The sequence below is a fragment of the Lactuca serriola genome, chromosome 8, assembly GCF_051521515.1.
Source record: "Lactuca serriola cultivar US96UC23 chromosome 8, Lser_US96UC23_V15, whole genome shotgun sequence".
Taxonomy (NCBI): domain Eukaryota; kingdom Viridiplantae; phylum Streptophyta; class Magnoliopsida; order Asterales; family Asteraceae; genus Lactuca; species Lactuca serriola.
Genome location: NC_136415.1, coordinates 52,984,788 through 53,008,475, shown reverse-complemented (window position 1 = coordinate 53,008,475; position 23,688 = coordinate 52,984,788). Strand labels below are relative to the sequence as shown.

Sequence of the window (23,688 nt, the reverse complement as noted above, 5' to 3'; positions counted from 1 at the left end):
CATTTATGTTCGTTTGTGTTCATTTATGTTCGTTTATCAACTAAATGAACGAATATAAATGAACACGAAGACACTAAATTGCTTAACAAACGAACATGAACATAAAAAGTCTATTCATTTAGTTTTTCGTGATCATTTGTTGTTCGGTTAAAGTTAAACAAACGAACACGAACAAGCCTCTGTTCGTGTTCGTTTGGTTCGTTTACGGGCGTAACTAAATGTAGACCAATCAATTGATATCGGTAAAGTAGTAATTTTAGTTGTAATCAATTATAGTAAGTATTTAAATTATTTAATAACGTTTTGAAATAGGATTTCAGTTTCACACCTTTTTACCAATCACCACCTGCATCTTAATTCGTCCTGGAAACATCACCTACCTTATCATTATCACCAGGTTAACACCATCGGTGGAACCCGAAACCTAAGACACCACCATCGTTCATCGCTGGAAAACAAAACAAGGCGTAATTTTATTATCCCCAAACCCTCCGGTCGCATGTTACTATTGTTCGACACGTTCACCTTAACTTCGCAGATTGAGCCTCCCCACCGCTCCACCTCACCGTTGTTGTCGTAACTCTTGCTAGCGTTGTTGACTTCGATTTCATCCACTCAACCACCGCCTCGAGGTTTGATTTCTTCCCTTACCGCTGAAGCTTCCTTAAAAAATATATATGCTTTGACAATTGGATTTGAGTGAACCATCGAAGCTTTTTTCAGTAGCTTTTTTTTTAATAGGCTTAGTTTTTTTTTATTTATTTATTTATTGTTAAATCCAATAATAATTGAAAACATCTCGTCCACATAAATTAAATATATTTTTTTCACAGAGACTAATAAGGTCCAAAGGTGAGGATTGTTCATTTATAGGATTAAACCTATGTTTGCCCATTAAATTGATCAAAACAAAACAAGTTAGTTGGTTTGGTAATTCAATTGGCTAGTTTGACTCCCTATAATGTAACTTGCCAGTGTGGACATTAAAGTGAAATGAAACCGAGTTAACTTTGAAACTTGTTATAAAGTTGATCTCATTCGTCAAATACCTACTATGATGCATGTTGGTTTTTTTCTTGGTGTGGCTCCACTTGTTTTGTTCTAAATAACCTGAACCACTGAGTGAAGTTCTGATATTTGGTACCTTCAAATAGCTTACTGATGTTTACCTTAATGTGAACGAATCTTTGATAATTTTTACCTCATGTGATAATTACTTTAATCCAGGTATGAGCATAGTATTGAAAGTCTGTAGGAAAAACATGTACGAGGACTCATGTTGTAGACTATGTGATTTAATGACCTGTTTGGAATTTGATTATTGGATTGTAATAATCGATATGAATCAAAAGGCTACTGACCAGTTAAAATTCTTAAAAAATCAAACATTACATTCATATATCTAAATGAAAATAGTTAATGAACTATTTAGATCATCTAAGTTTCTCTCATTCCATTTTCACTAAAAACACATCCAGTATATCATAAATAATGAAAGAATATATTTAGCACATTCTAATCTTGTAACATATATTCTACTAGATATGTAGTGTAAGCTTAAGGATACAACAAAAGTTACTAGGCGGGTTCAAATCTTATCACCATATGTGAATTACTATCACAGAAAAAAAGATCTTGATATTGTTGTTTGTGTAATGTGATTCTTTGCTAATCGCTTAATATTTTTATGTCACCATGTCGAGAACATGATATTCTTGTAGACTTCATCCTATTGAAAATTTATACATTCAAGAACCTGAAAGGGACTACCTTAAAGCAACAATCTGAACAGTGGTACAATTACACATGTGTGAATCGTCGGGTGACATTCTTGTTTTTCTAACCGAAAATGAGGAGATAGAAGACACATGTCGGAAAACAACAAAAGAAGTCGATAACATGGAAGAGCAGGTTGGCCATGTGAAAGTTGTTCCTTTGTATTCGACACTTCCTCCGGCCAAGTTACAGAAGATATTTGGCCCCACTCCACCTCTATTGATAGAAGGTGGTTTAAACATTTTTCCTAATTAAAAAAAAACATATAATCTTGGTACCAAATGCACTAATTTTTCTCTTTCTTGTTTTTAGGAGGAAAACTTCAGTTTCAATTGAATGATTTGTTGTTTTAAGATAAACCATGAAAAGGTAAAGATAGAGGCATCAGCAAACCATAAAAATATTCTACAAGAATGCTGACAGATTCTTTAAGAATGGTTATATATTCTTAAGGAATGTAGTATATATATATATATATATATATATATATATATATATATATATATATATATATATATATATATATATATATATTATAATTTGTGTTTATATTCTGTAAGAATTATGACAAATTCTTAAAAAATGTAGTGTAGAGTATATTCTTCAAAATATTATATATATATATATATATATATATATATATATATATATATATATATATATATATTATGTTATGGAAATGGTCGTTTTATGTTATAAGAATGGTTATTAGTTTTATAATATAAATTCTTGGTTATATTATAATAGTTTTTTTCTTAAAGATTGATATGTTATTGTCTAAAATATACAAGTGTATTCTTTAAGAATATTAGTTATAAAAAAATCAATGTTGAATGACAATGTATTATCAACAAATTAGATTTAATTTGAATGTGTTGAATAAAATATAAGGTTTGATTGAGTTTTTATTAAATAAATTGACTTAGGTGCGTAAAATGTAGATAATTTCAATCACCCTCTGTTAATAAAAGGTCATATTTAACCTTATAATTAAATACATGTAATTATATAGTGGGTGTTAGTCCATGTTATATATCCTAAGATCTCATCATTTCATTCATTTAATTTAATGGCGAGAATTTAGTCACGCATTCATACAATAGTTATGATTTACATTTGATTCTAACCCGATATGTATATACTAGGTGTGGGACCCATGTATTACATGAGTTTATTTAAAAAAATTAAATATGAAATTTTAATAATTTGAAAAGTTTGAATTTATAAGAAAAATGAGGAAAATATTGAATTATTAAAATTAATTAGGTTTTTTCTGTTTTGAATACATTACATATATAAATATAAACCATTTCTAATAAATACCTTACATATATATTACCTTACATATTAAATATGGAGTTTTAATTTAATAAAATGAAAAATACAATAAAATGACAAGTGGAAAATCGAAAATTCAAAAATTTTAAAAAATATCATGTGTCCAAATGAAGGGGAAAAGGACATGTGGCAAAAAGTTATTTATTTATTAAGGAGGATATATATATATATATATATATATATATATATATATATATATATATATATATATATATAGAAAGAGAAAGAGAGAGAGAGTTAGGTTCATGTATAAACTCCATATCTTGTGTGAATGTATAGCTAGTTCTGGACCAATCGTTTGATAGGAGTAAATTTAGAATCTTATTATTAATCAATTTATTATCCAAATTAAAAAACTGATAAATAAGGAACTAATCAATGATAATTCTTAACTGTATATAACCAAATTAAAAGCGTATAAATATGGAAGTAAAGTAATTAGATAAGATTTGGTCTTCACAAATTTATAATCTACTTGGGTATGAACATACGTGAAAAGGTCCTACAAAGCTAATTATATTTTGCTATCAACATGCCTCTGAGGACTCAAGAAACAGAACCATCGAACAGGGGAATAATTCAATCATTTTTCTTGTTCTTGTTCAACTTGTTCTACCATTTCTAATTCTTGTAGAATATGTTAAAATGATTGTTCTTAACCACTGACAACTACATTCGCAAAGAATATGTCAAATTCAATTGCATTTTTCACTTTTATTTTTAATGAATACTGCATTCTTAAATAATACATCAAATTCAATTATATTTTTCATTTTTATTCTTAGTGAATACGTACATTCAAATTCTCAAAATTTTTGGTTTTAAAAATCATGATTATGAAAGAATGGGATCCTATAGTTCAAATTTATTCAACAAAATTAACATTCGATCTACAATAACGAAAACCCTAATCAATTACATGAGTCATAAGGTTTCATCCTTTAAGAATAATAGAAAAATAAACATTGAGGGGCAACAAAGGAGTCATCATTTTACCAGTGTTATCGCCGAAACTGCAATGTTCTTTAACTTCGATTTAGTGTTCTCTCGTAACCTAGAACTCTAGCCCTTCATTCTTTTTTATATACCAACGATTTCTTGATTTTAGTCGTCATAACTATACACCAATTTTGGAGTGTAAGAATTGATCGGCAAAGACACAGCTTATAATGCTTGACGATTCTTAGCAATTGTAGTAGAATTAGGTTGAATTATGATATTTTAGTTCTGATAATATGGATTGAGCAAAGATAATCACGTATCCCTATTCCCTAATTACTCTCTAATCGCCTCTAATTCCTTAAGTGAATAAATGGAGAACGTAAAAAATGATGACCGTTTTATTTGTAAACTGATTAAAGATGTGGTATTTTTTTTATTTCATTGTTAAAAGAATCTAATCATATTCTTGTAAAATATGATTAATATCTCATATTCTTTTTCACATTCTTAGAGCATCAGATAGTTGCTATAACAATGTTTTCAAAGATTTTTTTTTCCGTTGAAAAGAATGAAAAGCAAAATGTAAAATAATTCTTGAATATAACACATAACAATGGAATGTGCAATTGAAACTGATTCTTGAAGAATGAAACATAAAAATTAAGATGGGTTCTGAAGAATGGACTGAAGAAGATCGAAATAGTAATTTTGATTTGAAATTTAATTTTCAATAATCGTTAGATTGCATTGTTAAATTTATATCTGAAATTTTCTTGAATTTTTTGGTATGAATCCCTTTATATATGTACTTTCCTAATTGTTATTCAATAAACTGTCCAATTTAGCTTTAGTGGTTGTTTTAATACATAAAAAAATCATTTTTTTTCAATTAATTATCATCATGTCATTGTTATTGTTATGAGAACCACACATTTTTTTTAAATCCAGTGCATCAAAAATGGTCATACATTCATACAATATTCACATTATATATACATAATGCTTCCTATTTAAATGTTGTAATCATTAGAATTCAAAAAAAAAAAAATTATGTCCGTCCAATGCAAATAAAGAAAAATTAAAAATTCTGCCCAAATCACAGCTAAAAAGAGAGAGCGAGGTATTCTCTCCTCTACTTTTTCCGGCATGGCCAAAACCGCATCCAGGATGTGGTGTTCTTAAGTTCGGTTCGCTTCCGCTCGCTAATTCCCGCTCCATTCCGCTATAATACAATGTGCCCAATTGCCCATATAGCTCTTTATTTACATATTACTAATATTTATATAAAATATTTGGATATAACAGTGAATACATATTTTGGAACCATAACAAGTTTTAAAATTATTGGCTAATCGAGATTAAATTTACATACGATGCTAAGGAGTGTGTTTAGTTCTAACGTTCTACTTCGTTTTAGTTCAAGAGTCAAGACTGAATACGTTTATTTCAGTGTATTTTAAAAGAATGCTCAACGCCAAAAATAATACTACCATTTATTGAAATGTCTATTGAAGCTTGTACATTCCCAGCTGTAGCTGGTTGTACATATGAACCCCGTCTAATACCCTCTCGTCTTTCATACTCCACGACTTGGTCGTCGGTCGAGTTAGAATGCATGCAACTACACGCTGATTGAAGTTACAATCTTTAATTATAAACCAGATAACACGTCGACATAAATGTTGATGGAAAACTAAATATATATAAATAGTCTCAATTAACTGGTTTCCAAATATATATGATTAGAAATTGGCCAATTCTCTAACAGAAATATGGGAACGAAGACGGGTGTAGCTGTTCTCATATATATTTCTTTCTTCTTACTCATCTCATCAAGTAAGTTCAAACGTTCATGCAAACATACACACAATCTTTCATTTATGAAAGCGAAATACATAACATTCTCCCTTAATCTGATTCGCAAGTTAAACCTCAAGGCCTTTGAGGTGTACTCCATCCTCCGACATCACCTAAACCACCACATTAAATGGGTGTACCCCCGCCGTTACAGTCATCTCCACCCCCACCGAAACACCTATCCCCACCTCCACCTACCTCTGTGGGACGAGGATCAATCACCTATGGAGATCTTGTACCAGGACGCCCGGTCTGTAATGATGCGATATATGGCCATGGTGTAGGTAAATCCAATACCGGTAGGAAGTGTGCATGTAATGCTTACGATCATGAGAAGCTTTCATGTTTGAAGTGAATGTTAAATACTTGCTTTTGTTGAGCTAGCTAGCTGGTATCGATTGTAAGTTTTGTAACAATATTATATTATCACATGTATACAGAGATATTCAGTAGTACTCTTCGTTTCTTCATAATCCCATTCATGATCGAATAATATTCTTATGAGATTACGTGAAGAAGAAAAAAAGTATATAGATTACGTTTCCAAAGTGTTTCTCCATATGTATAACAAGAACAAGTGCAACTTAATCTTTAAACAGTTTATCCTCGCCTCTCAATCCGTCATTGGATCCCAAATATAGAAATAGCTCACTAGGTATTAGCGGCGACAAGTAATTTCCGCATTACTTGTCGCCGCTAAAGGCGCTGCTACCTGTAAACCATATCCGTTTGATCAAAATCTAATCCAACGGTTAGAAATGAATAGATTGCATACTATTAGCGGCGACTACAACTGCGGCGACATCCGACGCCGCTAATGCTCCAAAAAAATGCGCTGATTTTTCCCTCTATGGGTGTCGCCGCTAAAAGCTACTTGTCGCCACAAAAACCCTACCGTCGTTGCTAATATCCGTCGCTGCAAAAGCCCTTCGCAGATAACCCCCAGACTTCTACTCTTTCATGTCTTTGCCTCTTTTGCGATTTCTCTATTGTCGAAGGCGATTTCCTCAAATATCTTCCGACCACCATCGATTGTTGTGACATTCTATCATCGACCAGTGAAATTTACAGCCGATCACCACAGCACCTCCATCACTGGCGACGACAAGGCATCTCCGGCGGCAGAAGCAGCTCACCGGTGACAGATGCAACTCACCGACGAGTGATTCCGACCTAAAACGAACCGAAAAGGTCCTAATCCTCTCCTATTTTCTATTTATCTTCTGTTTTGGTGGTATTCTACTGAATTTAAGCTTTTAATTTAACAATTTAAGGATTGTTGTCAGAAAAATCAAATTTCTGCTGGAATTGTTGCTGGAATTATGGAACCCTCGCTGGAAAACTTCGAAATTACACCACCACAATTTCTTTTCATATTTTTATCTTTCATTTTGTATGTGAATGTATATATTGTGTATATATGATATGTATTTGTATGTTTATGATGCATGTATGTGTTTTTCCATGTGTATTTTTTTGTATATGTGTATTTGTGTGCAATGAAAAAAACAAAGTAGGATACTATAATGTATGTGTATATGTATTTGTATGTGTATTATTTATGTATGTGTATGTGTATGACTTTGGAAATTATATATGTAATTTGTGTATATATGTATGGATAAAATGAAAAAAAGTAGGTTGCTATAATGGAGAAAATCATGATGCTATAATGAATATGTAATATGTGTAGGAAACATGTTTAAGTGTATTTGTATGTATAATGTGTGTATTTATGTAGGTAATGTGTGGAAAAAAATGAAAAAAAAAACTATGATGCTATAATAAATATGTAATATGTGCAGGATGTATGTTTAAGTGTATTTGTCTATATTGTAATGTGTATGATGTATGAAATAATGTGTGTATGATGAATATATGTATGGAAAAAATTGAAAAAGTAGGATGCAATAATAAATATGCAATATATGTAGGAAGCATGTTTAAGTGTATTTATGTAGAAAGTACAATGTTATAATGGAAAAAATGAAAAAAAAAATTGTGTATTTGTATGGAACTTGGAACGTACAATGCTATAATTGAAAAAAAAAGTCTGTGTATTTGTATAAAACTTGGAAAGCACAATGTTATATTGCAAAAAAAAATGAAAAAAAAATAGTTTGTACTTTACAAACTATTTTTTTTCATTTTTTTTCCATTATAGCATTGTACTTTCCAAATTACATACCAATACACAAACTTTTTTTCCATTATAGCATTGTACTTTCCAAATATATTGTAAAGTACAATTCTATAATAGGATAAAATAAGATACTACTATAAATAAAAAATATATGTAAAAGTACAATGCTCAAATAGAATAAACAATATAATATTTAAAGTATAATGTTATTAAATAATAAAAAATATTGTAAAGTACAATGCTATAATAGGATAAAATATGATATAATAAATAAAAAATATATTCAAAAGTACAACTGTAATGCCCTGTTCCGAGTCGTTTCACATTTGGGTGTGGGTGACGTAATTTAGATGATCCAGGTGTTCGTTTTGTGTTTTGGAGCCAGTGGGTGTTTCGATAAAGTGTTAGTTTGGATTTTATGGAAATTAGATTCTTGTTCGGGAAATTTTGTGGCGGGTATGAGTTGATGAAAGAGTAGAGCTTCTCGTTACCTTTTCATGGATATAAGGGTTGTCGGAATCGGAGGTATAAGGAATAAGTTATGGCATTCAGAGTGTTTTTGGGTTGAGAGGTAACCCTATTACACGGGGCGTACATAGGGAGTATGCAAGATATACTGGTGCGAGGGATAATACGTGAGGCGTAAGTTGGTGTACGCTTAGCGTATTGCGAAGGAAGGATCGTGAAGGCGATGCCTCGTACGTTGGGCGTACGAGTATTACACAGGCGTACGAGGAGTTTGAGGAACCTTGATTTTAGGATGTTGCACCCTATATAAATACCTTAAGTCTTTAGGTTTGGCCTCTTTGCCAGCCTCAAAGTCCCTAAAACCCTAGAAATCGTCCCTTAGCCTCCATTGATGTGCATTTGAGCTCTTGAGGAGAATTTGGGGGTTGTGTTGCTTATTTTGAAGAGACTGAAGATGGATGAAGCTTCATAGCTTGCTGGGGAACTTAGAGATCCAAAATCATTCATCACTTTGGAAGCTCCTTGAGGTATCAAGTTCAAATCTTGACTTTTTAATTCTTAGACCTCTTCTTGCCTTGATTTTCATGCTTTTGGGTCCCTTTTTTGGTTGATTGATGTCTTAAGATATTTGAAGGACTTATCCTTTCAGGTCTGAGTTAGTTATGAGGTTTTTATGCATAAAGGTGCAAGCTTTATGAGGGTTATGGTCATATGCATGCATTAAGTCACCTAATAAGTCCCTTTGAGCTTTAAGAGCTTCTTTTAGTCATGCATGAACGTAAAGTTAGTAATTTTACATGATTATTCAGCTCAAGGAAGTCAAATCTATGTTTTGGATCAATGTCGTAACGGGTTAAGGAAGAAAAGTGAGTTTGGCCTTAATAGAGGAGTACGTTGGGCGTACAAGCCTGATATTTAATTGTGAAGGCCCACTGCGAGATTTGGGCCCAATCTGGAAAATTGGGCCATGAATAGGGCTTTAGGTGGCTAATTAGGATTGGGTCATTGGATTGTTGGATTGGGCCTTGGCCTTGGGCCAAGTTATGGAGAGGGTAAAATGTCTTTTACCCTAGTTCAGACTTTTAGTATGAGTTAGGATCCCAATATTTATGTGGATTATGTTTTGTGATTATAGCGTGGGGATTTCAGCGGGTGACCAGCAAGGGATTTATCTGCGGGATCCAGAAGTGCAAGGTGAGTTTCCTCAGTAGGTTTAGCGGGTCGAAGGCACCAATGCCAACCCTTATTATTTATGAAAGGATGCAAGATGTCTGTGTGACTTCTTTCATGGGTTACATGATGGTATGTTTACCGGGCAAGGCCCAATGCCAAGCGGGGCCTGATGATTATGTCATATGCTAGATAGCCGTATGTGTTTTTATGATTACCGGGCAGGGCCTGAAGTCGGACAAGGCCTGATGACTGTATCGTATGCTATTGTTTATGATCATTGTATGTGTTAGTATGGTTATGTGATATATGTTTATGTGTATAGTGGGCGGGACCCGATGTCAGGCGGGGCCTAAGAACAACAGGTCTATATGTCAAGCGGGGCTCGATGTCGGGCAGCACCCGAAGCCGAGTGGGACTCAATGTTGGGCGGGGGCCCAATATGTGATTTAATATGTATGGTATGATCCTATAGGGTCACACCTTAATCAATTTGGTACTTATTGGATATTTATTAAGTATTTTAATATTAATAAATAAATTCAACTCTTGTATTTAATTAGAGAATAATTATTATTTTATGAAAATAATAACAAAAAAAGAAGAATCTAATTATTATATCTAGAGAAGACCATACTCTTTGATCTTGACATCTACTTCAACACCCCAAAACCAAGTGGGTTCAAAGGCTTCAAAGGTTGTCATTCTAAAACACTCTATGGTTGTGTTTATATCATTCTAACCTATGTAAAAGATCATTGATGGTTTTGTTTTAAAATACTCTAAAATAAACTAGTTATTTTTATAATGTCTCTTTTGCGGTTTTTATGATGAACACTCTATTTTATGTATCAAGACCCATCAACTTAAATGCATTTGTGATAGTGGTGAAGATAATCTGGGCTTCTTAAAAGATTTTTATGGCTTCGTTATGACATTTTATGGCTTCAAGGCTTGTACTTAATGCCATGCTTTAATAAAATGATGCCTTAAGTCATATATGTATATAAATATGAATAATAGTAGAATATATATATATATATATATATATATATATATATATATATATATATATATATATATATATAATACAAAATTTCCGAATTAAGTCACGTCTTACAAACGATATGGCTCACCACAAATCGTAAAAGCTTGAGGTTTTACATTGCTGTCAAGTCACACCTAACGTTATTTAGAACCTTTAGATAATCTAAAGAATTGGATCATACTTTTTAAATAGTTAGCATGTGATGTAATATCGAATTGGAATTATGAGTAAGATTATATGTGTTAGGCGTGTCAAGCCCAACAAATAAAGGGGTACAAAATGACTCCAAAAACACTGCTACGTTGCACTAAAAATGTAATACAAGGTAAGCAGGGTCAATCCACAGAGACACGAAACAAATGCTTATACCTTTTTGCGCAAGGGACAATAATGGTCACATAAATGGGGGGTTGGTATGAAATGATTTAAACAATAGGATAAGGCAATAAGTAAATGATCGATTAAATGAAACAAATTAAGGATTTGTGAGAACTCCAACTCTATGCAAGACAATTTAGCAATGTGATTCCCAGGATGAAATGATATCTACTCAATTCCACCTAAGTTGGTACTTGAAAGTGTTAACAAACTCTAACACTTCCCATTCACGAAGTTCTCAAATTCAAAACAAGTTCTTTGAAAATAACCTAACCTTCTAATTTAAGTCTATACAAGCTCTTAGATAGAAATCAAAAGGTTGCAATAAGATTTATGTGAATGTTCCCAACAACACCCAATACTCCTTAAAAGCTTGGTAGCGTAAGAATGTATGAATAAGATTTACACTAAATTCATTCAATAGATTTCAGTTTAGTGCTTGTTACCTAGTCCAATTTACACAACAATTAAGAAAGGTGAAAAACTGCTTAAAACCCACATTTACGTTTACACGACCCGCGCAAATTAACATTGTCGTTTACGCGGCCCGCGTAGACGCAAAAATTAGAAAGCTCAAGAGTCTTCGTTTACACGGCCGTGTAAACATTAACACGGCCGTGTAAATCTCTGAAAAGCCAAAATCTTCATTTCTTTGATATCTTCATCCTCGGTGCTCCGCAAGTCCCGAAATTTCGTCCACATCTCTTATTTACCTCCTCAAACTAGATCCTACCTCCAAAAGTCCGTAAAATATCACAAAAATGTGTGAATGAAATTGCCTCATAAAAAATCTCGAAAAACATGCAAAATGCATGAGTTTAAGCCTATATGCAATGTACTTTTATGAAATAAAGCTACAAAATGGGTGCATAAAATGCACCTAACAATATGGATTTAGAATATGAAAATACTAAACCCATTATGGGATTATACATAAATATGATATCTTAGTAGATTAAGTTCTTCATCACTAAAAGTATCCTAACACCATTGATTGGGTTTTATTGGTATTCAAACACTAAGGTGTTGTTTGGTTTTCAGAATGTTTCTGAAGGAATTGCAATTGGAATTGGAAAAAGAATCTATCAGGACTTGGAATCCAATTTCATATCTTGTTTGGTTGGCATGAAATGGAATTGGAATCAACTCTAGATTCTATTTGGTTCACACGAAATAGAATTAGAATCCATGTAAAATGACATAATTACTTTTTTGTCAATTTTGCGTAATTTTACCTTGTTTTCTAACTTATATTTTAAGATACATTATATAAATAATAAAAATAGTAAAATTTTGGCATTGGTGGTAATGGCGGTGTGGGTGGAGGTGGTGGTGGAGGCGACAATGGTGGGTGGCGATGATAGTGGCGACTGTGGTGATTGCGACAGTGGTGGTGGCGGCGGTGGCAGGGACAATGGTGGTGATGGTGGCGACAACGGTGGTGGTCGTAGAGGTGGTAATGGCGGTGGTGGTGGTGGTGGCGACATCGGTGGCGAGGGTGGTGATTGTAGTGGAGGTGGTGGTAGTGGTGGTAATGGCGATGGCGGTGTCGGTGGTCATGGTGGTAGCAACACTAGTGGTGGCGTTGGTGGCGATGGTGCTGGTTGTGGTGGCTGCTAATGGTGATGGCGGTGGTGGTCGCAGTGGAGGTGGAGGTTGCGGTGGTGGTGACAGGTGGAGTTAATAGTAGTAGTGGTGAATGATGGTGGCGAATGAGTGTGTAACACATGGTTCCTTGTATGTATTTAACTTATAAATTGTTCTATTTTATAGAGCAACTCGACGAGTTGGAAGCCTCAAAGTCGTCAAGTAGAGACTATGAGGGTCGCGTATTTTAAGCGATCTACTCGACGGGTTGGAAGCCTCAACTCGACGAGTAAGCTGGCATATATAAAACCCTAATTCTAGGGTTTTGCACCCTATTTCAACACCTTAACCCCAAGGTGTTGGCCTCGTTTCCACCCTCCAAGTCCTTAACCCTAAAACTCGAAACACTAAAGCTATTGTGAGTGATTGTGAGCCATTTTAAGTGTTTTGGTGTGTGCTTGAAGCCATTGGAAGAAGGAAAAGCTTGAGGATACAAAAAGGAGATTGTAGATCCAGATTCCTTGAGGTACATATTAGAAAATCCCGACCCATAATTGTTTTCATAAAATTGCTTAAAAATACCGAGCATGACTAGATAGAAAATCAAGAGTAAAATAACTATTTTTTGGACCAAATTTTAAAAAAAAAATCATTAAAAGAACCCCAAATGATAGATTAAAATATTGCAAGAAAAATCCTATGGAGATCAAATTTGCAAACATGAAGAACTTTTTGTTAACAACCCGAGATGCCTTACCAAACCTTATTTATATCGCAAGAAAATCTGGCTATGCGGGTCATTTTAATGAATAGTTTTGTATTTACAAATCACTATTATTTATATAAAATATTAAGCGTAAGACCCATGTATTACACGAGTTGATTAAAAGAAATATTAAATAACAAAGTGTAAACAATAAGTATTTTTTAAAATAAAATTTCGAAATAAGAAAAAAAGAAAGTTATTAATTGCAATTGACTATCACATTTATTACGTTTAATAGTTTACATATATAAATATACATATTATGTGATTTTTAATTTTGAAAATTGAAAAAATCAGAAATTGACATATAGATATTATTTATTTTAAAAATATCTATAATGTAATTTATACACTAATTGTGACATCCCCATTTTCACGGCCAGAAAAGACCGATTTTACTTATACTTTGTTTTATAAAATCAGAATAATCTTTTAAAGATACGGTTGCGGAATTTGTTCCCAAAACAAGATATGATAATAACTTATCAAAACATTTCTCAAAAATAATGTATTTTCATTCAATAATAAAACCTCGGGGTGTCATGTTCCGATACAGACATATAATCATAAGCAGAACTTACATTTAATTACACAATTGATTTATATCTCCTTTAAATCTCTCTGTGAAATATGTCTTCGTATTTAATACCTGTGATACAAAGAAAACTGAGTGGGTCAGGCTTGGGAGCCTGGTGAGCATATACGGTTTTCAACCAACAATAATATAATTATTATATTCAATCATCAAACAATCAACCCAATTACCCATCTCCATTATCTTATTTTAATCTTCCCTAAAGATATTATCCTAAGGGTCATCTCCTCTATCATATTTACCACGCATCTCCTTACATCTTATATCCTTATATGCTTGTTCCTAAGAACTTTTCCTAAGGATCATCGCCTACATTGCATAGACAATACTAATTCGGGGATCACTCCCTCAATATATGTCTAGTAAGGGTTAGGGTATCATCGCATGATTACGCAGCCACAACATCACCTGGACTCGTAAATCATAATAAGGGTTAGACTATCATCGCATGAATACGTAGCCACAACATCGCCTGGACTCGTAATTCATAGTAAGGGTTAGTCTATCATCGCATGAATACGTAGCCACAACATCGCCTGGACTCGTAATTCATAGTAAGGGTTAAAGTATCATCGCATGAATACGTAGCCACAACATCGCCTGGACTCGTAATTCATTACATACAGGTTATGAGCCTGCTGGTGTTTCCACAGGGTCATCTAGAATAGTCCATGGTTGCCATCTATACTCTGGTAGATGACTACATCGCCAAATTGCCACATCGCCGATCAAGGTTATGGTATCTCCTCTCATCTCACATCACCTATTTATCATCACCTTTATATCATCACCTATTTCTCATCACCTAATTATCATCACCTATTTCTCATCACCTAATTATCATCTCCTATTTCTCATCACCTAATTATCATCACACATCATCTAATTCATCTACCCATGTTCTACCCAACATATTTGTAGATATAATATACATATACATATTAACTCATTTAATACCTATATAAAACATCCATTCCATACACATCTCAAATAAACAACAATATATAAACACATAGCATGTATTTCATAGCCAATACTTATTATATATATATATATATATATATATATATATATATATATATATATATGTTAGAAGAAAGTGATCACATACTCACACGTATAAACAACAATATATGTTCACATAGCACGTACTTTATAAAATACTTCATATCTATGTGTAAGATGAAAGTGACTATACACTCACACCAAACATATACTTAATACATTCAAACAATACTTGTATTATAATTGTGTTTATGAAAGGGACTATACACTCACTTGATCAGAAGATGATCGGACAACACTACGGCTTGTAGAAGTACTATTCTTCGGTGAAACCGGGATCACTTTACACACCGGGTTTCTCGCAGGCAGAGCTTCGGCTCGGAAACTCTTTTCTTCTCGGGATCTTCGGGCTTCGGGACTTGCTTCGGGTCTTGGGGTTGATACCGGGGCTTCGGGGGGTAAAATAGGGCTTAGAGGGTGTATCGGGAGTGGGAGAGAAGGGATGGAGCAACCATAGTCGGCTGGCCCTTCAAATCTATTTATAGGGCAAATTTGGCCCTTGCCACGTCGTGGCAACCTTGTTCCACGTCGTGGACTTGGTCGTCACTGCATGCGTCATCCCAAGTTGCATCTGGGGGCCTTCTGGAGGTGTCAGGACACTTGCCACGTCGTGGCAACCTTGTTCCACGTTGTGGGCTCTGACAGTTTTGGGGTTTCGCGCCCCGAACTTCAGAAATTCATAATTTTCGCATACGAACTCCGTTTTCGACGTTCTTTATATCGCCGCGAAGGTGAGATTATGCTCTACAACTCTCGTTTAGACTCCATTGGCTAATTTTGACTTTATTTTTAATATATTATAAGTATATTACTTATATATTATCTTTAGTAGGCCGGGACAGGAAAACTCCGTTCGAAATTCATAACTCCTTCATCTGAACTCCGATTCCGTCCGTCTTTCCGTCGTTGCACTACTATCGATGAGATCTTCAATTCTCATTTATATCACTAAGGATAGATATATATCTACCTTAAATTCACTATCTACGTCGCGCTGGGTCGTGCCGGTTCTGTCGTGAAACTTCGACAGGTCATAACTTCTTTGTTATAACTCGGATTTTGGCGTTCTTTATATGCACGGAAACCTTGTGACATATACTACAACTTGGTTAAGATTAATCCTTCTAGATAATCTTCCATAAAAAAGTCATTTTTGATGCTTAATGTCTCTAAATCGACTAACCCTGATCTACAGGCGTTACAATTATCTCCCCCTTAGGATGATTACGTCCCGGAATCATCAACGAAATAGGACTTGCATAATGACTCCATACGTTATCTCTCCATCCTAAGTAATAACCTTGATGCTCAATCCTGCATCTGCTCTTCGTACTATCTTGGACTTTCAATCATAACCTTCGAGTTACAAAATAAGTCCTTATTGCGAACTCCTTCTTCTTCTTAGGATAAATACATTCCTTTATCCATTGTAACAGACTGATGGGTCGTGTTCTAAAGAGCTCTCATCGTATGATGCAACGCTTAGACTCAAGTCTCTTAGAGTCAAACTTCTTTCATATTCTAACGTGATATAATCACATTTTTACATGTAGCCTTTCTAGCTACAAGCTTCCTTAACAACAAGCGTGATGCTATCGATCGCATTGATTTCAATCTTTTGACTTAGGTCAGATGTTACATCTAACTTGGTTCCATGAACCACGTAACAAACTCCTCGTAGTCGGACTCAATTTTTGATATGCCACTAGGGTCGGAATAACAACCATCTTACTAGTCACTACCGAAACAAGGGTAATGACACACTTGAACAAAACGAAATCAATTACTAGCTTCTTGGTAACCTTGTGACTTTCCCTGATCCAAGTGTGAGTCCTGTGCTTCCGGTAGTATATGCATCTACTACCTTTCACACCTACTCATACTCGTCCCAAGTATTGTCCCGCAGTCGACCAAGTCACCAAACAAGAAAATCACAAAACAATTTAACACATACAAATGTGTCCAAATAATCATAAACAATTTCCCTAGACTCTACTAGGACTTATTCATTGCTCAATATTCAATCATCAACTCTACTTCAACTCGATTGGTGATGAAAATATTAGACGATGAGACAACTTCAAGAATTTCACCAATCGTTCCATCATCCTGCCAATCGAAGGTGTACTTTAGACGTACCGTACTCCTCTAAACATACTTTTCTTTCATAAGACATACTCTAAAGGCAAGATACCACTCTTACGATATCTTCTGATAGGTGTCATTCACTATCATAAGCCTTATTCATTTCCTCCATTTACTCAATTCTCTACAAGTCTTCACCATGACCTCTTGTACATCCAAGCAGACATTTGGTGTACCAAGCGAGAATTTTTAAGATAAGAAAGTTTTTAATTACGATAAACGTATAAATCGCCTTATCACCCCGAAACGTTTACATGCTAGTTCTAATTTCGTAGTCGTACGCTTAGAATCCTAAACACATAAGGTTTCCAGATCCGGTCGGCAACAGACCATAGATCCGAACAAATAATAGCATCAATTTAGCTATCACACAAAACAATTAGCACATAAAAGCATTTTAGGCATCATTCCTAAAATAAACTAGTGCTTGTGTCAATTTAGGTGTACTACCTAACATATTTTAGACACACTCCTCACAATCATTACTTATCATTCTAAGTTTAAGTCTAGAAATTTCCTACAAATTCCTAGTTCGCTTAAACTAATGCTCTGATACCAACTGTGACATCCCCATTTTCACGGCCAGAAAAGACCGATTTTACTTATGCTTTGTTTTATAAAATCAGAGTAATCTTTTAAAGATACGGTTGCGGAATTTGTTCCCAAAACAAGATATGATAATAACTTATCAAAACATTTCTCAAAAAGAATGTATTTTCATTCAATAATAAAACCTCGGGGTGTCATGTTCCGATACAGACATATAAGCATAAGCAGAACTTACATTTAATTACACAATTGATTTATATCTCCTTTAAATCTCTCTATGAAATATGTCTTCGTATTTAATACCTGTGATACAAAGAAAACTGAGTGGGTCAGGCTTGGGAGCCTGGTGAGCATATAGGGTTTTCAACCCACAATAATATAATTATTATATTCAATCATCAAACAATCAACCCAATTACCCATCCCCATTATCTTATTTTAATCTTCCCTAAAGATATTATCCTAAGGGTCATCTCCTCTATCATATTTACCGCTCATCTCCTTACATCTTATATCCTTATATGCTTGTTCCTAAGAACTTTTCCTAAGGATCATCGCCTACATTGCATAGACAATAATAATTCGGGGATCACTCCCTCAATATATGTCTAGTAAGGGTTAGGGTATCATCGCATGATTACGCAGCCACAACATCGCCTAGACTCGTAAATCATAATAAGGGTTAGACTACCATCGCATGAATACGTAGCCACAACATCGCCTGGACTCGTAATTCATAGTAACGGTTAGTCTATCATCGCATGAATACGTAGCCACAACATCGCCTGGACTCGTAATTCATAGTAAGGGTTAGAGTATCATCGCATGAATACGTAGCCACAACATCGCTTGGACTCATAATTCATCACATACAGGTTATGAGCCTGCTGGTGTTTCCACGGGGTCATCTAGAATAGTCCATGGTCGCCATCTATACTCTGGTAGATGACTACATCGCCAAATTGCCACATCGCCGGTCAAGGTTATGGTATCTCCTCTCATCTCACATCACCTATTTATCATCACCTTTATATCATCACCTATTTCTCATCACCTAATTATCATCACCTATTTCTCATCACCTAATTATCATCTCCTATTTCTCATCACCTAATTATCATCACACATCATCTAATTCATCTACCCATGTTCTACCCAACATATTTGTAGATATAATATACATATACATATTAACTCATTTAATACCTATATAAAATATCAATTCCATACACATCTCAAATAAACAACAATATATAAACACATAGCATGTATTTCATAGCCAATACTTATTATATATATATATATATATATATATATATATATGTTAGAAGAAAGTGATCACATACTCACACGTATAAACAACAATATATGTTCACATAGCACGTACTTTATAAAATACTTCATATCTATGTGTAAGATGAAAGTGACTATACACTCACACCAAACATATACTTAATACATTCAAACAATACTTGTATTATAATTGTGTTTATGAAAGGGACTATACACTCACTTGATCAGAAGATGATCGGACAGCACTACGACTTGTAGAAGTACTATTCTTCGGTGAAACCGGGATCACTTTACACACCGGGTTTCGCAGGCAAAGCTTCGGCTCGGAAACTCTTTTCTTCTCGGGATCTTCGGGCTTCGGGACTTGCTTCGGGTCTTGGGGTTGATACCGGGGCTTCGGGGGGTTAAATAGGGCTTAGAGGGTGTATCGGGAGTGGGAGAGAAGGGATGGAGCAACCATAGTCGGCTGGCCCTTCAAATCTATTTATAGGGCAAATTTGGCCCTTGCCACGTCGTGGCAACCTTGTTCCACGTCGTGGGCTTGGTCGTCACTGCATGCGTCATCCCAAGTTGCATCTGGGGGCCTTCCGGAGGTGTCAGGACACTTGTCACGTCGTGGCAACCTTGTTCCACGTTGTGGGCTCTGACAATTTTGGGGTTTCGCGTCCCGAACTTTAGAAATTCATAACTTTCGCATACGAACTCCGTTTTCGACGTTCTTTATATCGCCGCGAAGGTGAGATTATGCTCTACAACTCTCGTTTAGACTCCATTGGCTAATTTTGACTTTATTTTTAATATATTATAAGTATATTACTTATATATTATCTTTAGTAGGCCGGGACAGGAAAACTCCGTTCAAAATTCATAACTCCTTCATCTGAACTCCGATTCCGTCCTTCTTTCCGTCATTGCACTACTATCGATGAGATCTTCAATTCTCATTTATATCACTAAGGATAGATATCTATCTACCTTAAATTCACTATCTACGTCGCGCTGGGTCGTGCCGGTTCTGTCGTGAAACTTCGACAGGTCATAACTTCTTCGTTATAACTCGGATTTTGGCGTTCTTTATATGCACGGAAACCTTGTGACATATACTACAACTTGGTTAAGATTAATCCTTCTAGATAATCTTCCATAAAAAAGTCATTTTTGATGCTTAATGTCTCTAAATCGACTAACCCTGATCTACGGGCGTTACACTAATTAATCAAATAATAGTACATATCCAAGTGGTCGGGTACCTTCAAGACAAAAAGTAAACATGTAAATTATATGCAATTTCACAATATTGTAATTTTTTTGCTAGATTTAAATGAACAATTACTTCTTTCACTTGATTTAAATTCTTGATTACTCATATAAGTTTGTAATAAAATAAAATTCTGATAAATGAAAAAATTGTTCAGCAAAACCTTAAAATTTTGAAATTTGTTGGAAATTTGGTTATATGCCAAGTTATGCGTCTTTTTGTGTTTTCATGTTTGTTGATTTGGCTATGTAGGGTTCATTTGACGCTCCAAAGAATGTTAATGTTCACATCCAAGTGGAAACAATCACAACTAGTAAGCATTCTAAATAATTTTTTTACTTACATTAATCAAAACTGTTATTTTAAGTGGTACGTTCTCATGGATGCCACATCAGTTATCACTATATAGACCTTCTAGCGATCTATAGAAGAATCCTAGCGGCTTTATGAAGAATTTTGCTGTGTTTTCAATGAAGTATCACTCTTTCAACATTCTTCTTTATAGTTCTTTCTCTTATTTTCGATATAGACGCGTGTTACAACAATAAGACAGAAAGAGGTGTTAGTGACCATTAAAGATGAAAAGGTAATTTATAATTTAAGAATAATACATAAAGTGTAAATTGGGGATTTATGATATGTAATCAGTGAACAGTATGTTGTTTGATTGTTAGGTTATATATCTGTATATATATATATATATATATATATATATATATATATATATATATATATATATATATAATTTGATTTTGACAAGTTTAATCTAAATTTGATAATTGAAGCAAGTAGGAAAAATATGTGCTAACGATTTTGAATTTGTATTGGACAAAACTACAAAAATGGTCCCTGTGGTATGCATTTTTTTAGGGGTTTAGTCCAAACTACGACTTTTTTGGATTGATGGTCCTTTTGGCTATGTTTGTACGTAGATTTGGTCCCTTGTAAAGTTGAAATGACTGTAATGCCCTTCTGGTATATTTTTTTATGTTTTTTCTATTTAATTAAAATGAAAAAGAAAATAAATAATTAATTTGGGCCCTACTCCCTCCTTCTCTCTCTCTCTCTATCTCTCTCTCTCTCTATCACACACACACACACACATTGGATATTAAACATATACACACACAAACACATGCTGATGACCATTAATGCTTCTTCTCTTAAACCCAGCATCAAAATACTCCCTTTTCTTCAATCAAATTATTCCCGATATGCGATATCACACATGTATGCTCCTCTAATAACTCGATTTAGCAACATCATCTTTACTGGGTATCTTGGTAAATATTAGGATCAGCTGGATCTAGTATCCTGTATGTGAATTCATCATACTATTCTTCACCACAACCACCACCACCACTAATATTACACCACCACAACAGGAAATGAACAGCTGAAACTTGAAATAATGTCTGGAACAATCAAGAAAACTTAATTATGAAATCTAACATGAAAATAGTTCCTTTAATAAAAACTACAAAAAACCCACCTGCTCTAACCCATAATATAGACTTTTGCCAATGCTTCGTTATATGCTTTAGTGCCATACCCACTTGCAGAAAACTAGAGCACAACTACCATATTTGAAGATGAACCGGATATATAAATCATAACAAATTAAAAGGGGTGACGGTGCAAGTCTCTAAGGAGACGAAGGGGCGATGGAGTCCCTACCCGGATCTAAACTGAAACAAAATTTACTAGAGGAGTCTCTAACATCGCTATAGGCGGTGGCACTACAAAGTGGTGGTTCGAAAACGACTGCCTCATTCACTGTCAAATGAAATGAAAGCACAAAACCGACTCGAGAATACCTTGTAAACAGTTGCTTGAATCTTCACCGAGTGCATGACTGTAGCTCTTAATACATCCTTTGAAACAACTCAGTTGATCGAAAAATTCACCCAGTACATAACTTTAGCCCTTAAGTGGGTCTCTTCCAAATTCAATCAAATGTGGAAAAAAACTAAACGGAATAAAATTCAAATAAAACATTGCCTGAACCTGGTTTGGATTGAAAATTGTCAATGAAACCACCTTGTCGGAGCTATACGTGCCACCGCCCACAATGGCACGTGGCGGATTGCTTGGTAGTTTTCAGATCTGTTTTGAACAAAAAAATGAGGAGGTGTTACCTGAGATCGATGGGGAAGTAAAGAAGGGCGAATGAGGGTTTCTTGTGAGTCGAAAGGGGTGAAGATAGGGAGGGACCCGACGGTACTCGTCGGCTCTTCTTCTCCGGCAAACAAGGCTTACAGAGCTATTGTGATCGAGGCCTGTTTTCAGTGGACTTAATGATCGATCAAAGGGTGTTTGGGTTTGCTATTTAACACACGAGAAGAGGGGATGGATAGGTTGATTAGAGGCAGCAGCCTCCGGTCTCTGTGTTTGGTTTCTCCAGTTGTCACAACAACAATGAGAGAGAGAGAGAGAGAGAGAGAGAGAGAGAGAGAGAGAGAGAGAGAGAGAGAGAGAGAGAGAGAGAGAGAGAGAGAGAGAGAGAGAGAGAGAGAGAGAGAGAGAGAGAGAGAGAGAGAGAGAGAGAGAGAGAGAGAGAGAGAGAGAGAGAGATATGGGGTGGATATGTGGCCCACTTTTTTATTTAATAATAATAATAATATTAAAAAGTGAAAGAAAAATAAAAAAAAATAAACCATTAAGGGTATAATAGTCTTTTTAGTTTGGACAAGGACCAAAACTGCAAGCAAAACTAGCTCAAAAGGACTACCAATAAAAAAAAAAAGTCAGGGTTTGGACTAAAACCCTAAAAAATTGCATACCACAGGGACCATTTTTGCAATTTTGTCTTTGTATTTCTCTATAGAAACCAACCGTAGCCTCATAGACCATTCCCCCATATCTCAATAGGTCTTAACATTTCCTAAAATTCAGCTACAAGAAGTCATGGATGCACTTCTTAAATCAATCTTTAAACCAAATTTCATTTGTTAGTTGGATGTAGCGACCAAAATACAATATTTGTGAAAGTTCATTATTATTTATTAGTGTTAGCCTTTAGTAAATTATGAAACTGATATTATATTTTTGTTCATAATATTTTTTTGTAATAATTTATTTGATCGGAAGATATGTATATGTGATTGGTGTAGCCTGAAAAATCATATTTTAATTTTTATAAGGAAAAAATACTTTGAAATCGACAAAATTACAATGTCTGAATTTAATATTTATGGTTATGACAGTTCACTTTATTTGTAATGTTTATCGAATTACTTTGCAGAATTTAATGGTGTCTGTACATGTAACGACTTATTGTTGCTTTTGGTTTTACAGGCCAATATGAAAA

The 23,688-nt window shown here is 34.5% G+C and overlaps 1 long non-coding RNA gene across 1 annotated transcript; it reads left to right on the top strand.

The window, feature by feature from the left end:
* Positions 1–249: 249 nt before the first annotated feature.
* LOC145065424 (uncharacterized) lies at positions 250–2,197 on the top strand. Its single transcript, XR_013688417.1, has 3 exons — positions 250–632; positions 1,722–2,005; positions 2,089–2,197. It is a non-coding gene; the product is annotated as an uncharacterized LOC145065424 (long non-coding RNA).
* Positions 2,198–23,688: the final 21,491 nt, after the last annotated feature.